At 42.9% G+C, this 20,108-nt stretch overlaps 1 long non-coding RNA gene and 1 pseudogene across 1 annotated transcript in view; both read right to left on the bottom strand.

Annotated features, from left to right (window-relative positions):
• The window catches only part of LOC142861093 (uncharacterized), a 74,995-nt gene that overhangs the window by 13,982 nt on the left and 40,905 nt on the right, over positions 1–20,108 (bottom strand). The window lies entirely within an intron of this gene.
• On the bottom strand, positions 16,664–16,794 carry LOC142861431 (uncharacterized; annotated as a pseudogene).

The raw sequence follows: 20,108 nt of genomic DNA, 5'->3' as shown, positions 1-20,108 counted from the left end.
TCAGTGAAGTGAGGAGCGGGACGCTCCGCTTTAGGTATTGTGTGTCCCCAGGGAGAAGAAAGAAAGCTGTGGCTGCCATTTTACTCAGCACTGTGGGCCTCTCTCACCCCCCACGAACACCAGGGGATAGGGGAAAAGCTTCAGGGAGTCTCCTACTGAGCCCAGAGAGATCATTTCTGCTCTACTGTGCAGATTGGACCCAGTGCTCACTGGATCTCTAATAAATAAGCCAGCCCTTACACATCAGCTTTGCTGGCCTATCTCTGCTTTTCCTGAGTATCTGTACCCCTAGACAAGATGAGTGTAAAAAGAAAGAGCTATTCTGTTGAGTACAAGAAAGAAATTGTGGAGGACTCCAAGGACTAGAATCGTATGGCTTTCTGCAAAGAGAAGTTGGATATTGGAATGGCCCGAAAATGGCGGTCAGAATACAATAACCTCAGTCTGCATGTGGATAGAGGAAATGCTAAGAAGTGCAAGTGTGGCTCAGGTCGGCAACTTTTATTTTCTGAGCTGGAAGACATGATCAGTGAATGGATTGCTGACAGGAGAGCAAAGGCTTTGGTTGTGCGCAGGGCTGATATTCAAAGATTTGCCCTTGCAATGGCACCACAATTAGAAATATCCCCAGAAGATTTCAAAGCATCACAACACTGGCTGGATGGCTTCCTTCAGCGACATGAACTGTCTCTAAGAAAATCGACAACACTGTTTAAGTGGGAAGATGCTGAAGTTATTAAGCAAGCACTTGCATTCAAATCCTTTGTTGATGGCATGAACTTTTCTAAATACCAACTTGCAACATGATTGCTATGGATATGAAATTACAGTGTTTATGGGTCAAAAGAGCCCAAACGACAACTGAACAGAGGAGTGACTCCTCAATCTATGTACCCTCCACTGGTCACGAAAGTTCACACTTACCTATATTTTGGCAATTCGTCTGGATGGAAAGAAAGTCACACCTCTTATCATCACTAAGGGCAGGAAAGATAAGATTGAACATGTTTCCAACATTTATGTTCTTGAAACCGAAAAAGGCTGGTGCACATAAGGAAGTGGCTTGATTTAATGCTGCCACTTGTTTTGTGAGGTGGCCAAAGAGGTCTGCGAGTCTGGGATTCAGCCAGCACTCACCAAGCTAAAGACATGAAGAACTTCCTTGCAGAGAGAAGAATAGATCAAATAATGATTGCTGCAGGAATGACTGCCTATCTGCAGACCCTTGATATTGCAATAAACAAGCCATTCAAAGACGATTTGCGCATAGAAATTAACGACTACATTGAAAATAGAATGACAAGAAATCAGCGTGGAAACTTTGTGAAGCCCAGCCTGCAAGAGGTCGTGATTTGAGTGAAGAATTCATGGGATAAAATCACTGACAGTGTTGTTACTAATGCACTCCGAGCAGGTTACATGGATAAGAGCTGCTCATTTAATGAGAGCTCTATTGCTCGACATGAGAGATTGGGGCCAATGGTTCTAAAGGAAATAGAGTCGTAAGAAATACAGGATGGAATTCGGGGTTTGGAGAGTTATGATGAAGTTCCATAAGAAAACAACTATATTTGAATAAATGTAGATTTTTGTACCATACTTAAAAAAAATAACACACCCCTTATTTTTAAATAAGCCCTAGGGTGTCTTCTAAAGGAAAAATAAATATAAGACCCTGTCTTATTTTCAGGGAAACACTGTAGATCTGCCTCTCTGCACAGCCCTGCCCCTCCACCCCATACGCACATATAATTCTTAGTCCCAATGCGATGCCTAAAAACATTCCAAACAGGGCGATCTCCCCTCCACTATCTGCACTGTGGAGCTACCCACACCCTTCATTTAAGCAATCTCTGACCTCACGGAGGACAAAGACCGTGGCATTAACTGTGAACCTGAGACTCAGGACACAACCGACCTGTGGTTGAGAACCTTCTCCTGATGACTAATTCATGTGTTCAGGAAAGATACAGAAATGAGGGAGGCAAGGTCCCTATTCCAGGGAACATAAAGTCTAAGATAAAAGATAAGACATGAAAAATAAGTACAATACAAAAACAGAAAGGAATAAATGTCACAAGAAGTCAGAGAAATTTAAAGGGAAATATGTCTAAACACTGGAATCACTGAGAAATTTTCAAAGAACAAATGATGCTCACACCCCACCCACAAACTCCAATTTAACTGGTCTGCAGTGGGACCCAGGCACTAGTAATTTTTAAACCTTCCCAGATGCTACTACCATGAAGCTAGGATAGACAACCTTTGCTATACTAGGTAGGACTTGGGCCTGAATCAATGTTTTTTAGCTAGGAGTATACATCAGAATTACTCAGGGAACTTTTTCAACAAACATAAGCCCATATACCAGCCCTGGGAAGCTGATGCAGTGTGCCCCAAGTGAGATCTGGGCTTGTATATTTTGAAAAACTCCCACGCGATTCTCACATATATTCCATGTTAGGAAACAGTGATCCGAAGCATAGGTAGGATAGCAATGATGAAGAAGAGTTGGAAGAACATCCTACATGATGAACATGAGATGAATAATCTTTCTGCGGGGCACAGAGAGGTACTCAAGAAGAAACTGTTGGCAAATGGCTGAACTTTAGCAGACTGACAATACCAAGTGTGGTGAGGATGGGGAGTGACTGGTACTCTCCTATGTTGCTGGTGGAAATATAAAATGACACAACCACTCTGGAAAACAGTTTGACAGTTTCTTATAAAGTTAAATATATACTTATACAACCCAACAATCCCACTCCTAGATATTTACCCAGGAGAAATGAAAATATATCCACACAAAGAGTTGTACATGACTGCTCATAGCAGTATTCTTAATAGTCAAAAAGTGGAAATAACCCAAATGTCTATCAGCGGATGAATAGATTAAAAAAACTTTGGACTACCCATACAATAGAATACTAATCAGCAATAAAAGGGCACAAACTACTGATAAAACAAAATGGATGAATCTCGAAAACATCATGCTGTGCAAAAGAAGCCATACACAAAGGAGCACGTGCTATATAAGACCACTTAAATGAAGCTCAAGAATTGGCAATTCTAATTAATGGCATTAAGAATTCATCCTACAGGGTGGGATTCACTGCAAAGGTGCTCAAGGGGGCTTTGGAGCTGATGGAAATATTCTGCATCTCATTTCAGGTGGCGATGACATTTTCGGTACACATTTTCCAAAAATCAAATTGTACAATTAAGATCTGTGCACATTTCAATGTAATTTAACTTTACAATTTTTACCTCAATTTTTAAAAGATAAAATAAAGAAAGGAGCTGCTGATTCAATGTCTCAAGTACAAAGCAGCTGTATTCACTTTCCATTGCTGCAGAATAAATTAACACAAATTTAGCAGCTTAAAACCACACTCACTTTTTAGTTTGCGGAGTTTGGTTCCTCGCAGTCATAGGTTGAGGTCCCCTTTGTCCTGCCATTGGCCAGTCGCTCTCAGCTCCTAGAGGACCTTCTCAGGCCCTCGCCCATGATCCCTCTGTCAGCAAGGGACGCCTCCCTCCAGTGGAATCCCTCTCATGCTTCCATCTCTGATTTTCCCTTCTGAGACCAGCCTGAGAAAACTCTTCACTTTTAAAAAGCTCGTGTGATGAGATTCAGTCCACTCAAATCATCTCTCTTTTGATTAACTCAAAATTAACTTATTTGTAACCTTAATTACATCTTCAAAATCCCGTTACCACACAAGGTTACAAAACCATAGGCGTGACATTGCATCACATTCACAGTTCCAGGGATTAGGGCCCATTTTAGGATTCTGCTACAACAGTGCCACATACAGCTGCTCCTGCCCTCAAGAGGCTCCTGTGGGGTCCTGATCTGAAGAAGCGACAAAGAAGCTAAACATGATCAGTCCAACTTAACATGAGATAAGACACTGTTGTGTTTTGCTTCTTCTCATCTCAGGAAATTGCCTTATAAAGATACTGTTGTTAGTCTGCTGTGGCTGCCATGACAAAGTACCAGAAAGACTGGGTGGCTCAAACAACAGAAATGTATTTTTCACAGTTCTGGAGGTCCAAGATCAAGTGTCCGCAGGTTTGGTTTCTTCCAAGGCCTCTGTCCTTGGCTTGCAGATGGCTGCCTTCCTGCTGGGTCCTCACAAAACTTTTTCTCTGTGCATGAACATCCCGGGTATCTTCCTTTGTGTCCAAATTTCCTTTTCTTATAAGGACACTGGTCAGATTGAATGAGGGCCCACTCCAAAAGCATTATTATTTTAACTTCTTCACCATTAAAGGCCCTATCTCCAAATACAATCATACTCTGAATGTTAGAGTTTCAACATCATGATTTTAGGGGTACACAATTCAGCCCATATCAGAGACCAAGGATAAAAAACAGAAACATAAATGCAAGGGCCCATTCATTTCCTCCTAGCCTGTAAATGTCTGATTTAAGGATACAGTCACTGTCCTCAAGCCCTTAGCAATGTTCACAGGCACTGATAGCAGTTAGCATCTAAGTTAATTCCTGAAAAACTAAAGTTATCAGAAGGCGAAAGGCATCCTCAGAAACCAACCAAAAATCAAACATGATCTTTTATAGAGTCTTAATGATTTATTCATTCAACAAACATTTGTTAAGGACTTACAATATGTCAAATACTAAGCTAGGTGTTGAGAAGAACATGAAGAATAAAAAATAAAATCCTTCTGATTCGGATCCTGATTCAAACAACTCTTCTTTCTTTAAAAGGAGAAGGAAGGAAAGAACAAAGGAAGGAACGAAAGAAGGAACAAGAGAATGAAGAAGAAAAAAAGGATAAGAAAGGAAGAACAAGTATGAGATAATTACAGAAAGCTGATCATTGGCTAGCTATTTTATTATATTAAGGAAGTATTAATTTTTAGTGTGATAATGGTATTGTGGTCATGTTTTTTAAAGCCCTTACATTTTAGGAGTACAGCTGAAATATCTACAGATGAAATGATTTGATTTCTATGGTTTTCTATAAAATAATTCGGGCTTGGAAGGGGGGCATATGAAGTAAGCGGGAATATAGATGAAACAAGATTGGCCTGGAATGATAATTGTTGAAGGTGGGTGATGAGTACATGTAAATTCATTATATTATTGGCTCTACTTTTATAACCATTTTCCAAGGGAAAAAAAAGTCCTTGCTTTCCAACAACTTATAACACAAGGAGTCAGACATTCCAACAAATGGAATATAAGGTAGTTAAACCAAATACACACAAAGTGCTAGGCAAGCTCCAAGGACAGCAGCTGCCCTGGCTGCCTCAGGATAGGCAGGAGTCAGGAAGATGTCAAAGAAGAGACTCCTTTGACCAGGATCGTTAAGGAAGAGTATCCCAGGCCAAAGGGCAGACAAGCAGGTAGGAAGGCACACAGACATGAGGTGGCAGAGCTTCCACACACTAGTGGTCGTGTTATTTAAGAGAACAGGTTCTAGAGCCAGGCCACCTGCACCTAGAGGCCACCTGCACCTGCACCTTTCTGCTCCTAAGTCCCTGCTATGAGACCTCAGGCAGGCTATGTGTAATGTCTCTGTGCCTCAGATTCTTGACTTATAAAACGGGGAGCATAACAATATACTTTACAGGCCTGATGTCAGTAGTCAATGAGTTCATCCATGTGCAGGATGCTTAAAGATAGTGAACAATAAATAGTAGCTATTAACAATGGTAGCAGAATCCTAGCTCACAATATCACACATTTTAAAAATTATCCTGTTTCTTATCTTCTTTTTGTTAGACTGTAAATTTGTAAAGTAGGGACTGTGTCTCATCTATATCCCCAGAACCTACCTAAGGCCATGCGCATAATAAGCCTTGGTCAGGCAACTCTTCTTTCAGATGGCAGGGGAGGAACCACCAACAGCCTCTATCTAATGTCCTCTTGTTTTCCCTATGTTATACTCTTAATTCCTACAATTCTCTGGCTTTCTTAGCTTCCTTCCTTGTTCCTACCTCTTACCCTACCCTGCTCCAGGGATGTTCATTCACACATTGTGCCCTCTGGTCCCTTCCCTGGCAGGTGCTCCAATGCTTTCTTTCTCTCTCTCCCCACAGATATGACATTGTCCAAACAGCTTCTGCATCCCTTATTCTGCAATTAGTGAAGGGTATACGAATCAAGACCATTGGCCTCATACCTATTTGTAAGAAGTAGAATCCTCTGGGGAAAAAAAAAAGCAGATCAGATGGCCACAACATAAAGCCTTCAAATGTAGCTCCAGCTTTGAGGAAATCCTGTGGACATATTTGAACCATTGGCTACTATCTCACCATGGTGTTCTGGGGATTCAGAAACTGCTAGGGGAGAAAAGGAGGGCATGATGAGAAGAGGCCCAGCTTTCTATGAATTTTTGCTTTGCAAACTTCAGGATTTCTTTTTTCCCTACTAGTAAACATCCTCATTTTCCCCCCAGAGCAGACTCGTAGAGAAAGAAAATACTAAGATCCAGAGCCCAGGAACTGAGAAGATATAAAACCACAGATGGCTACAGACTAAAGATGAAGTAGGAAGGTCAGAGGCAGCTCCCTCTGTGTGCAGAGTGCCCTCTGCCCTGAGCCGTGGTGTGGGGCTGGAACGTGATCCTGGCCTCCCCAAGAGCAGGGATTGCCAGTAGATCATTAACCAACCACTCAGCAGCAGAAGGAAATGGGGACCTCTGAAAGACCTCTCCCTGCCCATTCTCCCCAAGTTTCTTCTGTGAGTATTAGGGTGGAAAACAAGACGACAAACCAAAGCTGTGTCCCCAGCCCTATGTTTGAGGGTTCTTTAACAGGAAAAGGGTGAGAGAAGGGATCATAAAACAGAAATGGGGCACTGGAGGGAACTAAAAAGAGCAGCGTGGGCATACTTTGTTTAAAGGTCAAAGTCTTGTGAAATATGCCAATCTCCCTTCACTGGCTGGGCTCTACATGATATGAGCCTTGTCCCATACCCAGAGCCTACCTGAGCCCAGAGTTTTCTGTACTTGAGGCTAGAGCAAGATAGAAAGGGGAACTGGAAACAGAAATGCTAATAAATACAAGGAGAGTGGCAGGTACCTGAAATACTAAGTGTGATTTTCTTTTCTCCCCCTCCCCCTCCCCTCCCCGCCCTTTTACTACACTGTAGCTCTCCGATCTTACTAAGTGTGAGTATAAGGAAGTGAAACTGATTTTCTTGTAAGTTTCAGATTGGTTTTAAAAGTGACTCTTCATGATAAATGACCAAAATATATATATATTTTTTTGAGTCAGAGTCTCACTCTGTTGCCTGGGCTAAAGTCCTGTGGCATCAACCTAGCTCACAGCAACCTCAAATTCCTGGGCTCAAGCAATCCTTCTGCCTCAGCCTCCTGAGTAGCTGGGACTACAGGCATGCGGCACCATGCCTGGCTAATTTTTCTATATATTTTTAGTTGTCCAATTAATTTCTTTGTATTTTTAGTAGAGACGGGGTCTTGCTCTTGATCACGCTGGTTTCAAACTCCTGACCTTGAACAATCCTCCCGCCTCAGCCTCCCAGAGTGCTAGGATTACAGGCATAAGCCACCACGCCCTGCCCCAAAATATTTGAGTAATGACAAAACTTTTGAAATAAATGTATATTTATTCCCAGGACAACTACTTTTAAGGTGTCCATATTTATCTGGATAGGATATACTTATAAAAGGAATCCTACACCTAAAACTCACACGAGTCTCATAACTTAATTGTCTTAACTTTCATAGGACTGAGGAGCAGGAGTTTAAAGAGGCCAACTCCTCCTGTTGAAGCCTTCCTGGGCAACTCCATCAGCCAGCCCTGTTTGGTCCAGGGATGGGGGCAGAGGTAGAAATGGACAGAAACAGACGCTAAATTCTCCCACTTCCATTTCAACCCAAGAAGGGCTTTATTACTTTTATTATCCTACACAGGAGTATTAGGCTTTGCTCATTCATCGGCTACTTCACATTAGACAGAGGAACTTTAATGTCAATGCTTCAAAGAACCGGTGGTAAAATTTGCTTATCATTAAATTAACAAAGTAAAGAGCAAGAGTTATTAGTGCTTCACATGTTTGTGGGCTCGTTCTGTAACACTGAGCAAACTTTGTTCTTAAAAATGTTAAGGCCTCCACATGGTCCAGCAGCTCCACTCCTCAGTATATATCCAAAAGAAATGAAAACATGTCTACACGAAAACTTGTACACAGATGTTCATGAGCAGCATTATTTGTAATAGCAAAAAGTGGAAACAACCCAAATGTCCATCAACTGATGAACAAAACGTGGCATATGCATGCAATAGAATATTATTAGGCAATAAAGAGAAATGAAGTACAATACATGATACAGCATGGATGAATCTTGAGAACATCATGCTAAGTGAAAGAGGCCAGTTACAAAGACCACTATTGTATTATTCTATTTATATGAAATATCTAGAACAGTCTAATTCATAGAGACAAAAAGTAAATTATTGGTTCCCAGGGCCTGGAGGAAGGAGGCTGGAAGTTGGGCTGGGATGAGGAGTAATTACCAATGACATGATGATGAAAATGTTCTAAAAATTGATTGTGGCGATAGCTGCAAAATTCTGTGACTATACTAAAAATCATTGAGTTAAACACTTTAAATGGATGAGTGGTATAGCATATTAATTATATCTCAATAAAACTATTATAAAAGAAAAAAATCTTAAAGCCTGGATAAGAGCTGTGTCAGCTAGCTGGAGATTAGATTCAGTCATAGTATCCCATAAGTCCATTAAGACCCATAGCCAACCTGTAAAACTGCAATAATCTGGACTTCTGCTTTAATTAAAAAAAAAAAAACTAAGATCAAGGCCTTGGATCTTATTTTTGGTCTCTCTCTACCAGCTCTATACCACTTGTCCAACTGGTTTAATGAGAAATGTATCCAAAGTAATGATAGATATTTACTGAGCGCTACTGTGTGACAGGTACTTTTCTATGACTCAGGATTCAACAATGAGACATGTAGTCCCTGCCTACAAGATACTTGCGTTACATTCACCAGGTGATCTGAGAGAGCATGGTAAGTGCTACACAGGGTAAGTGCTGGGTACTTCAGAACTGTGACCTAGGCTTAGGGTGTCACAGGATCACAGAGACGTGATGTCTAAATCAAGGCCTGAAGGATAACTAAAGTTGATAAGAAAATAAAGAGGCACGGTAGGAGCGTTCTAGGAAGACAAAATAAGCACACAGGCCCAGACATAAGAGAAAGCAGGGGCATTTAAGGAATTAAAGTCATTTTGTGTGGCTAGAGTGCAAGAATGGGGATGAGGCAGGCGCGGGATTGGCACAGATGAAACTGGAGAAGACTGAGGTCTTTTAAACTTGTAACATGACAGAAAACTTGGGAGCCATGCCAAAGAGATCAAAGTGCATCCTAAGGGCAACAGAAAACCATTAAAGGGCTTTAAAATTGAGGGGACATGTGATAGAATTTTGTTTCACAAGACCACTGTAGCTGCATTACGGACAATGAATTAAAGGGGGCAAGGAATTAGACCGAAGGCAAAAAAGGGAGTCAGAGAGAAGACTGTTGCAGCGATTTACAGAAGGAAATGCCTGAATTAGTGAATAAGGTTGGAAAAAGGAATGGACATGTTGGGGAGATATTTAGGAGGTGGCAATGTCAAGACTGAATGATTGGCCGGGTGAGGTGGCTCACACCTGTAATCCTAGCACTCTGGGAGGCTGAGGCGGGCGGATTGCTCGAGGTCAGGAGTTCGAAACCAGCCTGAGCAGGAGCGAGACCCCGTCTCTACTAAAAATAGAAAGAAATCATCCAGACAACTAAAAAAATATAGAGAAAAAATGAGCCAGGCATGGTGGCGCATGCCTGTAGTCCCAGCTACTCGGGAGGCTGAGGCAGAAGGATTGCTTGAGCCCAGGAGTTTGAGGTTGCTGTGAGCTAGGCTGACGCCACAGCACTCACTCTAGCCTGGACAACAGAGTGAGACTCTGTCTCAAAAAAAAAAAAAAAAAAAGACTGAATGATTGACTAGATGAGGGAGTGATGAAGAGAAGAGTCAAGGATGATGGCCAGATTTCTGGTGTGGATCACTGTGGGGTACTATCTACTGAAATAAAAAATTTTTTTAAAGAATTAGGTTTGGACTGGCTACAGTGGCTCATGCCTGCAATCCCAGCACTTTGGGAGACCAAGGTGGGAGGATCACTTGAGGACAGGAGTTGGAGACCAACCTGGACAACATAGCAAGACTCCATCTCTACAAAAATATTTTTAAAAGTTAGCCAGGTGTGGCTGGGCACAGTGGCTCATGCCTATAATCCTAGCACTCTGGGAGGCCAAGGCAGGAGTTCCAGACCAGCCTGAACAAGAGTGAGACCCCATCTCTACTAAAAAAAAAAAAAAAAAGAAAAGAAAGAAAGAAATTAGCTGGACAACTGAAAATATATAGAGAAAAATATTAGCCGAGCATGGTGGCACATGTCTGTAGTCCCAGCTACTCGGGAGGCTGAGGCAGGAGAATCGCTTGAGCCCAGGAGTTTGAGGTTGCAGTGAGCTATGATGATACCACTGCACTCTAGCCTGGGTAACAGAGTGAGACTCTGTCTCAGAAAAATAAATAAGTAAATAAATAAAAAATATCCCCTCCTTCTCACAGGAAATCTGGAAGGGAAGATCTATCTGAAGACATGCTAGATGCTAAGCATTTTAAGCCACACCAGCTTCACTACAGACTTGATTTACTTACATCTTCTCAAACACAGTGCCTCTAATACCTCCATTAAAATCTACTCTCCTACTACCAGGTATTTTCTCTATTTACGGTCACACATACTATAAAACTACTGATTTTCTCATCATCTTTTAAACAGACCATATTCTTCTAAAATGGGCCTTTCAAAACCATAAGTAGGCCGGGCGCGGTGGCTCACGCCTGTAATCCTAGCTCTCTGGGAGGCCGAGGCGGGCGGATTGCTCGAGGTCGGGAGTTCAAAACCAGCCTGAGCAAGAGCGAGACCCCGTCTCTACTATAAATAGAAAGAAACTAATTGGCCAACTAATATATATATATGAAAAATTAGCCGGGCATGGTGGCGCATGCCTGTAGTCCCAGCTACTTGGGAGGCTGAGACAGAAGGATCGCTTGAGCCCAGGAGTCTGAGGTTGCTGTGAGCTAGGCTGACGCCAGGGCACTCACTCTAGCCTAGGCAACAAAGTGAGACTCTGTCTCAAAAAAAAAAAAAAAAAAAAACCATAAGTAGTTGCTAACTTATAAAAATCCAGTGGAGATATGCAAATGGTTGCCAGCCTTCTCTTTCCTTATATCAGCAGTAGAATTTCCATTGCTACTTCTTGGAAGTGGCAGTGCTTTGTTTGTTACTATTTTTGAAGAGGTTGTGGTTTCAGAGGTGGAAAGGGGAAGCATCTGTCAAAGCAGGAAATGCAGAGGGCTGCTGACCCTAGGACGGACTCCAGGAGGGTTGTCATGCCTGCCAACTGGGCAATTACCCAAAGATATCACCCCCCACCACCACCTAAAATTTTCATCCCACTTTATGAAACTACTTGATACTTTATCCAATTCATTTAGCACATGATTCTGAGGTTAGAGAGCTTTCAGCTATACATGAATCACTTGCACAGTCAGATTGCTTTTCCCCCACCACCTAGCTTCCATCTAATAGAGCCGGGAGCTTTGACGGAGCAGGGTTTGGAGGAAGACTCAAAAGCAAGGAAAGTTTGGGCCCTAAATGAGGAACATGGCAGGCCTGGATCAGATATTACAATGGAGGGATAAGGGTAGCATCCAAGTCCTATGTCCCTGAAATCTTAGAAGAGAGAGAAGAGTTCAAATAAAAAGGATTCAGGAGATGAAATGGTACCAAAGGCAGGCATCATTTTAAAGTATGCCTCATGTTAATCTAGTGCCAGGAATGATGGATAAAACTATTTTCCTTTCTCTGGGATATTTCTAAAATTCAAAACCTAAGTATTTAGTCAGGGTTCTCTAGTGAAATAACCAATAAGATGTGTGTGGGTGCCTTTTTATATAAGAGGAGATTTACTACGAATAATTGTCCCACACAATTATGGAGGCTGCCAGACTTCAAGATCTTCAGGGTGAGCGGTAAAGCTGGAGACCCAGGGGAGCCAATGGTATCATTCCTGTCCAAAGGCTGAAACGCTCAAGACCCAGGATGAGCTGATGTTTCAGTTTGAGTCGGAAAGGCAGTCAAAAGCCAATATCCGAGTAGAAAGTAGTAAGGCAGGAAGAATTCCTTTACTCAAGGGAGGATAAGCCTTTTTGTTCTATTCAGGACTTCCACTGATTGGATGAGGCCCATCCACATTAGGCAGAGCAATCTATTTTACTCAGTCTACCAAGTTACATGTTAATCTCATCCAAAAACACTCTCACAGAAATACCCAGCATAACGTTTGACCAAATATTTGGGCATCCCATGGCTCAGTCAAGTTGACAAATAAAATTAACCATAATACAGTTCGGCCACATCGTTCACTCAACATTTACAAGGCCCCGTGCTAGACACTATGGAATACTCACAGCTAAATTGCATGTGATTCCTTTCTTGCAGTGGGAATAAGAATGATAACCCATATATAACTCTAGGTAGATAGCCTTAAGTACCATGAGGAGGTCTAAAAAAACTGAGATGTTCAGGGTAGAGAGAGATTATTTCTTCCACAAGCTTTTATGAAAAGAGTAACATAACATTTCAGCAGGGCATTGAAGGATGATGATAATGGCATAAAGGAGGAAACATTCCAAATGAAGAAAAGAGACAGAAAAAGACAAATAAGCAGGAAAACACAGAAAATCATCTAGTTTATGTATAGTTTAAAGTATCTGAGGAGGAACAAACGCTATTTTGTATAATGGTAGGTGGCAAAGGAAATGCAGTACTTCCCTGTCTCCCCAACAGGTCTGTCTAAAAACCTCTAACGTTTCACCCAGAATTTTTTGGAAATGGTTTCAGTTCAACTGCTAAATATTTCCAAGAAGTAACTTACTTCCCATTCTGCTAACCTCTTCCATTTCTTAAAGTTCTTCTCTTTCTCAGGCCTTAGATATGCTCAGTACCCTGTTAGGCTGTAGATTTAAAAGGCTTCCGAGGAGGAATCTGAGCATTTAATCAACATTTACAACATATTTCAGATCCAAAACAATGAGTTTCAGATTCATGAAACATATATGTATGATCACCTATTATGTATCATGGACTGTGATAAGTCCAGAGAATACAAAAATAAACAAAAATAGGTTTCCTGCCCTAGAGGTACCCACTGTCAACTCTGGAACAAAGACTCTTCACAAAATGGAGAATGTCTATGGAGTCATCTTGAGAAATGCTGTGCAAAATATTAATATATTTTCCAGGTCAGTTCAAATCTGGAAAGCAATTTTGCCTAGTTTGTGACTACAGGAAAAAGGGTGCCCATCTTTCAAACCAGCACTTTCAAACCAGTGCTCAGTCACTGCTAACACAAGCCACAGCAGTAGAGCTATCCAACACATACTGAACACCTCCATATGTTAGGCTTGGGAGATACAGAAAGGAGTGAGATAGCTGACAAGCATTTCTTAAATGCTTTCTGTTTGCCAGGTGCTATGGCAGGCATAGAGACAAGGTCCCTAAAGATGGAAAGGAGTACCCCAGAGAAGAAGGAAGTAGCAATCATAGGTAACTTGGCCTATTCTGCTCCTGGGGGTTCCTTCACTGAGTTCCTCCAGTTTTAGTTCATCTTCCTCCAAATCATTTATTCAATCTATCCTCCACTTTGACAGTCAAGGGATCACCCTAAAACACAAGTCTGACAATACCAATGCCCTGCCTAAAATCTAAGTGCAAATTCTCCATCACCTTGAGGATAAAATCCAAACTTCTTTACCCCGCATACCATTGCTCTCCATAATCTGGTCTCTGCATATTACTAACCATTGTCCCTCTGCACTCTCTGTGACAACATGCTCAGCTACTTGTAGTTCCCTGAACATAGGAACTCCATCACATCTCTGACTTTGCATGTGTTGCTCCCTCTGCCTAGAAGGCCCTTCCCTCTGTTTTTACTCTTCTTTCAGAACTCAGCTCTGGAAAAACAAAAAAAGGGAAAGAGGAAAGGAAAGGAAAGGAAAGGAAAGGAAAGGAAAGGAAAGGAAAGGAAAGGAAAGGAAAGGAAAGGAAAGGAAAGGAAAGGAAAGGAAAGGAAAGGAAAAGAAAGGAAAGGAAAGGAAAGGAAAGGAAAGGGGAAAGGAAAGGAAAAAGGAAAGGAAAGGAAAGGAAAGGAAAGGAAAGGAAAGGAAAGGAAAGGAAAGGAAAGGAAAGGAAAGGAAAGGAAAGGAAAGGAAAGGAAAGGAAAGGAAAGGAAAGGAAAGGCTTTCAGAGGAGTATGGGAAATTAGATATGTACCCAGAGAACAAGGCACAAAGACAATGCAATAGGTACTATTAAAGTTATTAAAAGGGCTACAGGATGGCCACAGCCACCACCACCTGATTTCTGGAATTGCTCTTCCAACTACTCCATTTATGCTGTCCTAGGTAAGAACGAACCTTTTCTACTTAGTTCAGCCAAGATGGCTGTAATTTTTCAGTAGGAACTAACAATAAGAACAAGAAAAGAAAAAACACAAAAGAATTTTTTAAAAAGACAGAAATTTTCCACCAATAATAACTGAAGCCTAATCAGAGAATCCTTGCTGGATACCATGCCTAGGTCTGAACTTCCTTGGACAGGGGATGCCGGTCCTCAGGCTACTCACCGGCATTAACAGACAGGAGTGGCCTGATTTACTTTTGATTCCCACTTATAGACTGCCTCTAGCCCCCTCGCTGAGGGACAAGAGCCCTTCTCTTTGTGCCCTCTGGCTTCCCTGCTGAACTTTAGCCTGATTTACAGCAGCGGCCTTGGTCCTACCTAGAGAGCACTCTAATTTTGAGACCCTGGATTTCTTCCACTGCCTGAAACTTGCCTTTTCTTTGTCTTTATTTTTTTTTAGTTTTCTCTTTTTTGACCTTGCTGGAATATATGCTTTAGCCTGACTTTTGTCTGGGATGGTTCTGCCATTCAGAGTATTGTAATAGTTTTCACCAAGGGTCACATCTGGGACTGGCTCCAACAGCAGGTTCCGTCCTCCTGAGGTCTTCCTAAGGTCCACCCTTGCCAAAACAAACGAAAACAGCTTCTTTTCCCATCTCAAAGTCCCTTACCCATCTTCTATAGCGCCAGGGGAAGTCGAGATAATTACAGCTACGTTTGAGAAAGGAATTTGGCAATATTTATCAAGATCCCAAGTAACTCTATTAACCAAATGACCTATTCACTTTCAGAAATACAGCCCAGGGAAATAAGTAGAAATGCAAAACAAACAATGCAAAAGAGTGTTTATCATAGCAATATTTATAAGAGAGAATAAACAAAAACAATCCAGATATCCAACAATAGGGAAATTATTAAATAAGTTATGAATCGACCATTAATATAATGTGATAGTCATTTTTAAATGTTTGATATAATTTTAATAATGTAACAAAATGCTCGTTAGTAGTGAAAAAATAAGTATACAATGCTCACTAGTGAAAAAATAAGTATACAATGCTATATAAATAGTATGATCTTAATAGGTAGAAAAATAGGCAAAGAAAAAAGGCCTACTGCAGAACAGGAATGATATAAACACAAAGCCCACCAAATAATCACTCCTTTCCTAGAACAGTTTACCAATTTCCCCACTTCTCCAGGTGCCCCAAGGGTGGATGTCTCCTGAGGGGGTATCTTACAGGACTCAAACTGTTATACAGTTGTAATGTCTAAGCACCTACAACATACAATAAAGGTCTTCCTCACCTACACGTGGAGTCTCTTACAAGCGGCAATAAGAGGCATCGTGCCTGATACTACACTGACTGCCTAAATAATACCTCCACCTACAGTTCTCCCCTTCAAACTAACTCTGCATTTTATCAATGAAATAAGCTTCCTGTATCATAAGAATCATAGACTCTCTAGCTAAAGAAACTCCTCTACAATCACATCGTCCAAACTTCTTACTTTACAGATGGGGGACCTGAGGCCAAGAGAAGTTAAAAGAATAACTAACCAAAACAAGGTCATAATATTAATGTCATTTCTCTCCTCAAAAACCTTCAGATAAATCCCCAACTCCTTAGCATGCACTCAAAGCCCTTCAGAACCTGGCCTTGACCTACCTATTGAACCTCATCTCCTCTAGTCTCCCCTGCAACCAACCCCTTGCAAAACCCTTCTTTTGGCAAGGGTGGACATTGGAAAGACCTCAGGAAGACAGAACCTGCTGTTTGAGCCAGTCCCAGATGTGACCCTTGGTAAAAACCATTACAATACCCTGAAGGATAAAACCATCCCCCCAAAAGGTCAGGCTAAAGCATATACTCCAGCGAGGTCAAAAAGACAGAAAAAAGGTGAGTCTCAGGCAATGGAAGAAATCCAGGGTCTCAAAATTAGAGTGCTCTCTAGGTAGATTCCACTCCGAATAGTTTCTTCTCCATCTCCTGCACTTATGCTACTTGGCCTCATTCTGATGTTCTCCTGGAATGCCCCTCGACCTTCCTCTCAGACCTTTGCACATTTGCACTTTTACTTGTTCAGAAAGGCTTCCCTGGCCAGCTCAGCCCATAGGGCAGCTCTCCTGCCTCCAAACTCCCAAAGCCCTCACTGTCCATGACACTTGATGGCTGGCGTTAGAGGGAAAGTTTTCAATTAGCAACAGTTGCACCTTGGATAAATCTCACTGGCTACGACACTGCCACTGCAAAACTGGCCAGTGTCATGTTACATGCATTTCCTGACATCGTGATTTACATGTTTATCAATCTTATTCCCTCTCACCCCACCTAGACTTTAACCTACTTAAAGGCAAGGGCTTGTATTTATATTTCTCCACAGCCCCCAGCTGGACCTAACTGTGATTGTGGATGTTTACTGAGCACCTCCAGTATGTAAGTTGCTATTATAGGGGCTGTGCGTATGTTATTTCATTTGATCCTCACAGCTTTCTGACAAATGAGAAAACGGAGGCTCAGAAAAGATGAATAAACCATGGAGGTCACACAGGTAAAAAGTGGCAGAGCCATGACAGAATCCAGGTCCCTCAGCCTCCAATACACCTAGAGCCATACACCATGCTGCCTCTGGCCCAGCTGGTGCCTTGCAAGGGGCAGGTGTGCCGGAACTGCTCACGGACCTATCCAGCCACTCCCAGGGCCTGGCAGAGGGCCAAGGTACACATGACAAGAGAACAGAGCAAACCTGATGCTCCCTTCCTCTGAAACGAACATTTGGGTTTTCCTGGGTTACTGCAAGGTCTCCTTGGCTTCCTGGCATTGACCCTTCACCCTGTGCCAGTTTAGGCAGTAGCCCCACTCTGTTCCACAGGTGCTTATCTGGGAGCCCTGAGCAAATAAATGGGTGAAACATCAGGAAATGAAAGGCCAGAGTCATCTGAAGCAGAGTCAGAAAAGTGATTCTTGAGCAACTGCTTCTCTGGGAAGGAGCCCCTTCCTGTGGCTACCCAGTTTCAGCTCCTATTTTTTCCTTTCGGGGCCTGTCAGGCAACTTTGGGGTTGCAGGGACAAGACTTTCACCAATAAACCCTGTTGAACAGAGCCATGCTGGAAGAAGCCCTGACACCCTGCAAACCACAGGTCAGCAGGAGGACCCGTCTCTGTCCTGACTTGCGCTGACCCAGGGCCACATCCCCACATGCCCAGGTGGACACACGTCTCAGAAAGTGGGCTGCTCTACGCTGGTGGCAACAGTGCCTACTGTTTGCCGAGCACCACACCTGCTGCTTTAAATGTTTTTTTCTCCGTTAATCCTTGTTAACATTCTGTGGACTCCACAGTCCAGTGCAGCAGTTAGGGACACCTGACTGAGGTCGAACTGTCCATGTTCAGAATCCCAGCTCCACCACTTAAGACTTCCGTTAATGGGGACATGCTGCTTCACTTCTCTGTGCCTCAATTTCCTCATGTGAAAAATGACAACTGTAATAGTGCCCAATCCCTAAAGATGTATGAGGATTAACTGTGTTGATGTGTGTGAAGTGCTCAATACATTGGCTGTTACAACAATACGTGGGTCTCATGTCCATCCTACAGACTAACAGTTGAGTCTTAGAGAGCTTAAGTCAATTGCCCAAGGTCACACAGCTAAGTGTGGATTCAAATCCAGGTCCATTCAGTCTGAGTCCAAAGGCGCTGAACACATAGGGCCTGAAGCCCCTCTCCCTCCCTCCCTCCCGCCTCTACCCTCCCCCTCTCCTCCTCCTCACTCTCCCTGTCTCAGGCTGAACTGTACTTAGGGAGCAGCTGGGCTGGTCAAAGAACTACAGTAGGACCCAGGTTAGAATTAAGTTCCCAGGGTCATCTTGGAGAAGTGGAAATGTGTAAGGCTCAGAGCAAGAGCAAGACCCATCTCTACTGAAAACAGAAAATTAGCCAGGTGTCATGCTGCACACCTGGAGTCCAAACTATTCAGGAGGCTGAGGCAGGAGGATCACTTGAGCCCCGGAGTTGGAGGTTGCAGTGAGCTATGATGATGTCACTGCACCCTACCCAGGGCAACAGAGCAAGACTCTGTCTCAAAAAAAAAAAAAAAAAAAAAAAAAATGTGGAGTCTGGAAAATTCTCACTCACTCTACCCCCAATGATTTTGCACAAGTGACATCAGGCTAAAATTAATATCAAAGGCAGTATTGAAGGCAGAAAGAAGTCACAAAAGGGCATCATGAAGCCTAAGAAGAATGGGGGGTGGAGGGGAGCTGCGTAGCTATGGTGCCTCTGTGTGGTAGAGGGGACATGAGATTAGTGCACGAGCCTCAGATGAAAGTGCAGCACCCATTGGTCTGAGCATTTCTTGTGCATCTTTCTCCCTGCCCCACCCCCTTAACTACTGCCCAACACCCTGGTCTGAATGGAGGCAAGTCACTGTAGCTCCCTAGAGACAACTCTGCAGGGCCCAAATTGCCCTGCCACCTCCCTGCTAATGCCATCTCACTGCTGCTAATGTTCTTAGGAACAGACAAAAGTCCCATTTCAGGTCCCTCAGAGAACATGCACTCAGTCTCCACCAATGGGTGTGTTTGAGACTATGCTTTTGTACCTTGAGGAGCTGAGGGACAATCACAGTTGCCATCCCCACCACATTCCCTGTCACAGCATTTCCTAAGGAGCCCAGTGTCCTATCTGCCATGGTCACTGTCCCCTGAAAGGGAGAGTCAGAAAGTGGCGAGGGGCTGGACTCCCGCCCCACTCTCCTCAGCTGCAGCATCTGGGGCCCCCTGTCTGGTTCTGAAGCTCCCAGAGGTTTCCTAGTGAGAGAGGGTCGGGTACTGAGGGCATTAGCCCCAGAAATCCCAGTTCAAGGAAAGACAAACTATTAGTAGTTCCTGAGGGCAGAGATCAAACGTCATTTATCTCTGAATATTCAGCACCTGGCTCTTGGTAGGTACATGACAAATTTTCATGAAATCAAATTGTTTTTAAAGGTTGGAATGCTTAAATATTACTTAGAAACAAGCCACAAATCTGACCAGTTTCCTGCATGTCAATGGGCCGCTAATCTTCCCAGAACAGTACGATACCTCTGTTACAGAAACTATCAAATTCTCTGGGTTCTACCCACAAATCCAAGGGTGGCAATGGCTAAATAATCAACATCTAATTTCTGAGAACTGGCCTCAGACTGTTCAGGAATGTTCAGACTGTTCAGCCACGTCACTACCTGGGTGTTTCATCCTCCACCGCCCCATCCACTCACGTTGGGCACACCCAAGAATAAAACAAGGTGGATTTCAGCCTAGATTAAGGAAATTTCTAGCATCTTACCAGCCTCTGACAACAAATTACTAGTACATTGCACAACAAGCAGACACAGAGAGAGAGCAGACTCAGATCCTAAATCACTTCCTCTCAGCATCAACTGCCATTGGCACCACACACGGACCCACATGCACACACACGCAGACACATGTACATGTGCAATACACTCACACACAGTCATAGCACCCACCCTGAACCCTTAAGTGGCAGTGACATACAAGACATTAGGACATCACACCGGTTCACATGTG

Source organism: Microcebus murinus, chromosome 16 (assembly GCF_040939455.1).
Source record: "Microcebus murinus isolate Inina chromosome 16, M.murinus_Inina_mat1.0, whole genome shotgun sequence".
NCBI classification, from domain to species: domain Eukaryota; kingdom Metazoa; phylum Chordata; class Mammalia; order Primates; family Cheirogaleidae; genus Microcebus; species Microcebus murinus.
Note: the sequence above shows the minus strand (reverse complement) of the source record. Positions and strands in the feature narration are given on the sequence as shown.